This window comes from Calliopsis andreniformis, unplaced genomic scaffold (assembly GCF_051401765.1).
Source record: "Calliopsis andreniformis isolate RMS-2024a unplaced genomic scaffold, iyCalAndr_principal scaffold0022, whole genome shotgun sequence".
In the NCBI taxonomy this organism is placed as follows: Eukaryota; Metazoa; Arthropoda; class Insecta; order Hymenoptera; family Andrenidae; genus Calliopsis; species Calliopsis andreniformis.
In genome coordinates, this window is record NW_027480432.1 from 836,002 (window position 1) to 844,563 (window position 8,562).

The window sequence follows — 8,562 nt, forward strand, 5'->3', positions numbered from 1 at the left end:
TTATAATATCTAACACTGGAGAATCTCCGAGAGCGACGAAAGCATTAATGCACGGTAGTCACCGTGCTTGTCTCGAAAGCCCACCGACCCTTGGTACATTTCCATGTAATATAAGAAGACGTGTCGCGCGACGAAATTTATACGGTTATTTGTCCCATGGGTAGGTGTACCTTCGAGGCGAATGGACTGGGCGAATGGTCTATACATCTTCTCTTCGCTCGCTGTCTTCCATCCCTTCGTAACGCCGTCAAGGTCCAGCCAAAATACCTCTGTGGTCACACAATCGCAACTTCGGTCATGATACAGATAGCAAGCCGTTCATTCTTTCTTATTTGCTACGAGGTGCGCGCAAATGCTGATTTATTTCATGTCGCGGTTCACCGATCACGAGATACACTTTTTCTTCCGACAAAATGCCGCTCGATGACCTCTTGTATACTGCAGGCTATATTGTTGATATTTTTTACTATTTCACATACTTGTGCATTACTTTTGACTTGTACCAAGCAGTCTATGTTTTAATTGCTGACGTGATTTCTACGATATTGAAGTAACAAAAGCTGGAACCGAGGAGCTTCCATGATGGAAAAGAGTCAGGAGTACGGTTTCGTTCGCCATGTGAGTAACAGCTTATTCTCTATTAATTACGTTGATTGCTTCTGGTATCGAATCTGAACTGTCGGCGTAGAATATGCGAGTAAATTGAAACACGTTAAAGTAGAAAGAGAAATTGAAGGTATATTTAGATATCGTTATTGAACGATGCCTTTCAATTTACAGGCGGCTAATTAGAAAATTTGAATCGAACTATTTTAATATTCGGTCGCTCGTCTATTACTGGGTAATGGATTGCTCCGAGTCGCAATTTTAATGGAGAACGAATTGAGCGTTGATTGAAAGTTACTTTATGATGCTATACGACGTATTCGGTAGTACATTTAAAAATTTCTGAGATCATCAAAGTCTGTCTCTTTTTGTAGTTCAAACAGCAGTAAATTAAACACGGTGCGCTACAAAATTTTCTTCGCCAATTTTCACTTGAAGCATGCTAAAAAAGTGGGAAAGTTTTACAAGCTCAAAGTACGAGAAAGCACCTTCGCCGCGAACATTCAAACTTGGCCAATTTCTTTCGCGTGGATGGCGTGAAAATTATCTTCAAATTCTACAGTGATATTTCATTTCATGTTTTTTATTAATGGAAAAAGTAATCACGTAACACTTTAAGTTTCTTTATTCTCCACGTAGAAACTAAATTCGGAGTATATTAATCTAAAAATTCTCATTTATTTTCCAGAACCGCAACCCTCTATATTTTCATGTTTCTCTCGAATATTACCTCAAGATATCGAAACAATGATCAATCAATCAGTCTGCCTACGTTTCGTATGACAAACACGCATCTCAGCGAGATCACCCCAATACAAAGATTGATTTACGCTTGGCGTCCGTGGCGCGCATAATTATAGATTTTTCCTTCGATCGGAAACTGAGTTACCGCGAGTGTTGCGTTTTTATCCGCACGCCCGCGCCTCGAAATGAAACTAATTTGTTGCGGGCCGCTGGTTCGCGCCGTCTTTTCACAAAAATTGACCCCTGCACCGCGTCCAATTAAAAACGCGCGAACAAAAATGATAATTGTCTGGGCTGAAAGTAGCAAAAAGCAAGGTAGCGTCGTGGGACTGGTTCCAGCCAAGGGCAGGCCACGGACGATTTAATCGCGAACGAAAGAGGAGCATGAACGCGGCAGAACGCGGCAGAACGCGGCAGAACGCGGCAGAACGCAGCAGAACGCGCGCGAACGACGCGACGCGGCGATTTGCTCGAAGGAATGGGCCGACGTAATGGCCAGGCCAGATGTAGGACTTAACGTGGTTGTAGCGAACCGAGCGAAAGAAGGTAACGAGGATAATCGTCGGCCTCTCCTCGCGTCGAGTGCGTCTGCATACGGACCTATGCACGCGCACGCAAGCGGAAACGAACGTCAGGAAGACAGTCTAGAACGCGCAAGTACATGCTGTTTCAGAAAACTCGAGCTTTTTTCCTTATTTGTGTTGAATGTCATGGGATTCGAGTTTTTGGGGCGTGACGAAATGTAATTATTGGTAAAAAAGTATGTACATTTAGTTTCGCTTTATGCTGAAGAAATGACTTGCTCCTAATTTAGCCGTTCATCCATCTACCCATGCACACCACCACAAGCAATTGCATATTATTTCCTAATGTTTAATGTTGTCCTGCAGAAAGAAGGGGCGAGGCGTAGATAGATGATTGGAGGTCGTTGCCGTTCGAAGGGCACTGACTGAAAAATGTCGAAAATAATTGAACCGAACAGCCTCACTTCCAGTTTGTTGCACTTGCCATCTCGCCGACGGCTGTCGACAGTTGCTCGCGAACCGTGCTGGCGTTAAAAGCGACCGCGCGCCGCGCCGCGCCGCGCCGCGCCGCGCCGCGGCGAGGAAAAAGCGAGCAGCGATGGCGAGGGGGCAAGGACGCGAGCTGGAAGTGCGTTTTGCTCGAGTCGGTCTCTCAAGCAAGGATCGGCGCACTCCTGGCGTTAAGAAGCAACCTGGAATTCCGAAAGTTTGTTAGTTCGCTCGCGAAGAAAAATGCGTGCTATCAGAGATCTTCGTAGGATCCTCGAGAAAGCTATTTCTAACTTACTTCTTCCTCATTTTCCGTTGTTATGGAACTTTGATATTTGCTTCGTCGCGGCGTGCCTCGTGGTCAGGATTGCGGAAATGATTCGAATGTTGGTTGGATGTCTGTAGGTATTTAGTTTCGTGTGACTCGTCTTTTAAGGGAGTATAGGAAAATGTTGGTAAAGAGGGTATTTTCGAGAGAAGACAGGTAACGCTTTTAATGTATTTTGCAATATAGTTAGTATTTGCTGGGCAAAGTTTACGAATAGTAGAAAGAGAAAGGTCGAAAATTAGAGTATTACACGGTTTCCTGTGATTTTCTCTCGGCTTCGTATTTTTGAGGGAGGTTTGAGGACGACGTTTGATCTCTGGCTCGCTGTCTCCGGCGAGACGATGAAGTCCCAAATTCGACCACCAAGTTTAATCCTCAACTGGTACAGGGAGCAAGCGGTACGAGTCCGTGGTTGAATTTGGGGTTTCAGTCGTCCTGGAATTCCCATGATGTCCTGTACCATTTTCCAGACTTACAAGCCCTTTATAAACTCCAGTTAGTTAAAATAACGTATCTTCAGTTTCATCTTCCACGAGCTATATAAACCCACCATACTCTAAATTGCAATAAAACTCTGAAAGAAGCTTGTAAAAAGAGGAAATTACTATCTACGTGAAATCTACCTCGTGTGCCTTATCCGTATCGTGCATGGCAGAAGTGAAGCTCCGCTCTACGTTGAACGAGTTCACTGATATAGCATTTCGAGGAGGCTCTCGCGTTATTAGGGTGATAGGGGGTTGAAGAATGCAAAAAGCATGTCGAAAAGAAGAGGCACGCGTCTTGAAGTACACATTTCCGCTGGCGTATCTCCTGTACCGCGTCGTAGAGCGGTGGAAAGCTCGTGAGGAAGATTTTCTAGTTGCAACTCTTTTTCGAATTTCTCGACAGTTGTCTATTAAGACCCTTGCGGACGCAGTCGCCTATTCACCTCGCGCAAGACACTCAAATTTCCAGCGCGCGTGCCTTTTCACTGACTTGTCACCCCTTTTCTACGCTGCTCTGCACTATCTCTCATCTCCTCCTCGCACAACCCTAACGCGATGCAGCTGGTGCACGAAGAATTGTCGCTCCGCATAGCGAAATTGTTCATCAGTTTGTTCGAAAGTTTGCGAAAAATAGCGGCGATATTGGAGGAAGTCTTTGGTCGAACGCCGAAAGTTCGTCAATTTGTTGGGAAACGGAAGTGATGGTTGACTGCGATGAGGCCAGAAGTGCTCTTAAAACCGTTCTACATTTTCATGGTATTATGTTCCCCCTGCTCGTTTCACTCACGTAGACGTGGTTGAACTATGCGCCGAATGTCTTCGTTGGAATACTTGGGATCCCCGCTTGGCAATTTTCAGTTATCTTCAGCGTTTTCCTCCGTCGAGCACGACGCTGTCGCGGAGATTCTAAAATGCTTTCAGCATCAGGGAAAAGAACTACTCTTGAGTCTTCTGTTCCCTTTTTAGAAGTCGAATGAACTGTTCGATGATCGAAGATTCAGAGAACTGAATTTCTGAGTATAATGAATTGTGAAGGATGTACCTTAATTAATATTTCATATTAAGATAATCAATGCTTAATTTGATATAAACGTAATCAAAAGATGAAGATCTAATATAGCTGAATTTGATCGACGTCTTCGTTCATTTTAGAGTACTTCTGCTATTTTAGCCGTCTCGTCTAGAAATTGTAATGACCCCATAAATGAAACGCTTTTATGGTAATGAGCAACTTTTGCTAGAAATCGCTTCCTCTTCCACCGTAGCACCTTGTCGGTCTTTCAGGCATTAGGAACTCGTTTCGTGTCGACGCAAAAAGCATGTAATCGATAAGTTCGGTAAGAATTGGCAGCATTCGGTGTACCATCCTGGGGCAGTAAAGCTGTCGAACGAACCAGTTACCGCGTAACGTGTCTTCGATTCAAGACGCATTTACTCGTCGTTTATTCGCCGCACGCGAACGCCCCTGAAGAATGTTTTACGGCTGATCCCCAGGAACGTTGAACGGTGCACTCGTTCGCGATATAAACGGTTCAGAACGGCGAGATTCCATCATTCTTTACGCGGCTCTGAATATCTTGAACGTAATCCCTGGATGACGAAGATGTTCCGCCGTTGAACGCTTCCGGTGCGTTCCATTTAATTCAAAGGCCACTTCGGCCCCGCCGATAAAACACGTCACCCGTACCCGCGGCAACTGGCGAGAATATAAAAATTTCGCTCGCAAAGACCGAGGATATTCGATATCGTCGCAGCAAATACTACCGCCGGAGTTTGTTTCGTCGGATACTGTTAGTCGTATGCGGTGGAATCGTCGTGGACGTACACGGAAATCCTCCTGGAATACATTTACTCGTGTTTCGTGGAAACGTCGCCTTCCAGACTCTGGGGAAACTCCCCCGCGTCTAGACGCGTACGAATCGACGATCTCAGAGTGAGAATGCAGTGAAGAGTATTCGAAGATCGTTGACTCGTTTCTGGTTACCGAGGGAAAAGAGCACAGCTTTCTGTTAGGCGCCTTTCGATCGGAGCTCTCGAGCTGGTCCCAAATTGATTTGTTAATCCAGCTCGAAGGCAACCTAGCCCGATTCCAGGGCCCAAAGTTCACCCTGAAAGGCAACCTTATCGGTAGGTAATGCGATCGTCGATCGAGCAGAAAGAGGAAAGTAATTGCAGGTGAAACACGAGCCGAGCTGAATGGCAGTCTGCAGTTTTGAAGCATTCAGGGAACGTTGGCCGTTTCGCGGTTAGGAGAAAAATGCGCGGGCAAGGATGAGAAATATCTGATACGAGGGGGAAAGCTAGCTTATGTCTCGCCGTGTCTCGCCGTGTATCGGTATCTTTCCGCTGGAGATTCAGTTAGCTCAGTCCCGGTGGCATAAAGCACGCGAATTGTTATGCGCGCATTCTCCTGCTGCATCTGCGGGATGCTGAAGACGTTCCACGGCAATTCAGCGCTATCAGTAACGTCTGACTCGTAGAGACGCGTCCTCTTCGTCGTCGTCGTCGCGGCATATCTCGCCACGTTCCCCCAGGCGTTTCGCGAATCGATAAAATTTAATTCGTCCGGGACCCGCGCACACTTCTCCGCGGGAACGCTTTGTTGCGTCGTGGAAAGCGACTGCGTTAATCGCCTCGCGGATTTATCGCGTGGAGTTTCTGGCGAAATCAGGCCGGTAATGTTCGTCGAAAGGAACAACCTTCTTCAAACGAATCGATTGCGCGCGACTGAATTTATTTGAGGGTTGTTCCACGCACCGGAAATATGCTCCAGTTTCCGCGAGTTTCGGTTCCAAGAATGAACTTTCAGGAGGATTATGGGTATTGGCTAGAGAGTTGACGAGCTGACTGCCCTTAAAAGATATTCTTATCTGTTCTTAATGGAACTTTCTTTAAAGTACATATATTTTGGAAACTTATTTAGAAGCGAAATAATCTTTGCTATGAAATTTGTTATCGACGTAGCATCTAGATTAATGTTGTAGTTATTGGTGAAACGTCAGGTTCGAGACGTAGTGGCAAGGCATAATGTAGCTCGATTCGCGGTAATGATAAAACCGCCCGCGGACGATAACGAATTATATTACCATTGAAATCGCCTTGTTACCCGATATTTCGACCGACTATAGAAGTGCTGTTGTATAAATTCTCTAGAATATTACATTATACAGGGTGTCCTAAAATTGCACGGCTACACTAAACACGCTAACCGGTTCACCTTAATCTATTTTCCATATTTAATGTGTCTGCTATAACTTTTTAATGAAACTTCTCCACATTATAGGTTTTAATATTATTTCTTTCTACTATATTATTGTACAATATAGAGACTAAATTTGAATACTCTACTTCGGAACATCCCGTATCAAGTGTAATTAAATTTTATCGATACTGTGAATTATGTTGTAATCGTTTTCCGATATTCGACCGTCAGCCCAATAACACAACGCCTGGGTTCTCTCTCTAATATTACGCTAATCTTCCAGTGATACGAATACAGTGATCAATAATAATTAAACCCGAATTAGAAATTCGGTATGAGTCGCGAATCTACGAATTTCTTGCCACGTCAGTCTTTGCTTCTCATTCAACTATTCAACTTCAATTTTCTTTCACTTCTCCAGGTAATTTTTCATAAGATTAAAGTCTTCGTAGAATCGGTCGATGCGAAAGTGTCGCAAGGTTTAGGCGTGGTTCTCCATGGGCAGCAACGCTCACCGGAACAAGAGACCCCCGTCTGTGTTCGCGTCTTGAACTGGTTTCGCGATCGACGTCGTGATTGTGCAGGCTCGCGCTCGGCCAAAGAACAATATTCTTATGCAACCCAGGGTCGTGCGCGACAAAGCGACGTCTCGAAGAAGGAGAGCAGCGAGCGTTCTCTCGAAGAGGCCAGAGAGCGCGGAAAATGGAGGCACGTTACGCGATCCATCTTCCGTGTTCAAGTTTATCTTGAGAATTTCATTTCTCCGACTACGTGGCGTTCACCGCTGGGACGACATCGGTTTCCCTCATACTGCTCCCCCTGTAATTTTCCCCGAGATCCTTCGGAGAATTCGGCGGTAAAAATTGCGCGAGAAATTAGAAGAGAGGGTAGCCTCGCCTCTTTAGAGCCGAGGGGAAGTTGGGAAGGGAGCCATAGTCGAAAGTTTTTCGTACTTTCTTCATTCGAAATCATTTCCCTCAGTCTGCTGGTTGCGGTGAAACACGAAACCTGAGTAGGTGTCCCTTGAAAAGCAGGATCGTTGCCGCAACTTACGAATTAACGTGAACTAAATTTGCGACGAATTACCGGCTGGATGAGCTCTTTCGGAACGCGGTTTCTGGAGCAAAGAGATGGCAGCCGAGTCGCTGGTTGGCTGACTAAAGGGAAACCACGAATTTGTATCTTGAATCAGTTAGATGTTCCATTAGACAAGCACAGTCAATTTGAAGAAAAATCATATTAAAACCAGGAGAGAAATTCTGTCGTGCATTCTTTAACGTCACGCTATTTTAGGCAAATAAATTGTCAGTCTGCATCACTTGCATGATCTCTCCATCTCCAATTGAAATTTTCGTGTGTGGTATCCGAAATTGTGGCGCGATAACTCGATCAGAATTGAACTGGCAAGAAAAACAGAGAACAATCGAGGTACGTGTTCGAAGGGGGATCGCAGCAGTGGCGAGGCACGCGTAGAGCTATCGCAGCGAATGTCAGAACGTCAGAGAAGTTCCCCCAGAATTTAATGCCCCACGTGTTCGTAACGATCCGAATGTCTGCTCGTATGTCCTGTCCCGGAATTTAATACAGTAACGTACGTGTAATTTAGATCTGGTCCGGCACGGCTAATGCGTTACACCACAACGTTCGCTCGCGCCTGGAATTTCGCGAGCAAATTATATCGGCGGGCCGCATTAATGTCCGCGGACCCTCTGTGTATCAACGGTTATTTTGTGCTCGGTGCATTCACTTTGACTCGGGTCAAAAATGATCGAAAAATGCCTGAAAATGTTCGCAGGTCTGCGGTGCCTACAAATCTTTCTGCTCTGAAAGTCATGTCATTTATGTGGCACGTTGGGAGAATACCTGAAACGTAACGACACGTTTGCACGATATATAGTGGGACGTGATATTCAACAGCGCCGAAAGGGAGGTCTTCGCGTTTCAATTGTGAAGCATTATGAATTTCAACTATATTTAGTTGAAATGGAGTTTCGATATGTTTCATCTGAATATTTTTGGTTAAGTTGAGGTATTTTAGCAGCTCTTCCCATTTATCTTCTTGCGACAGATTCAAGTTAATTTCCATCGTAACAGTAGCAGCAATCGAAGCGGATCGATTGAAAGTGGAGCAGATGCTCGAAATTCGGTTCCCCTGACTTCATGGGCCTCCCACATCCTCGGCTG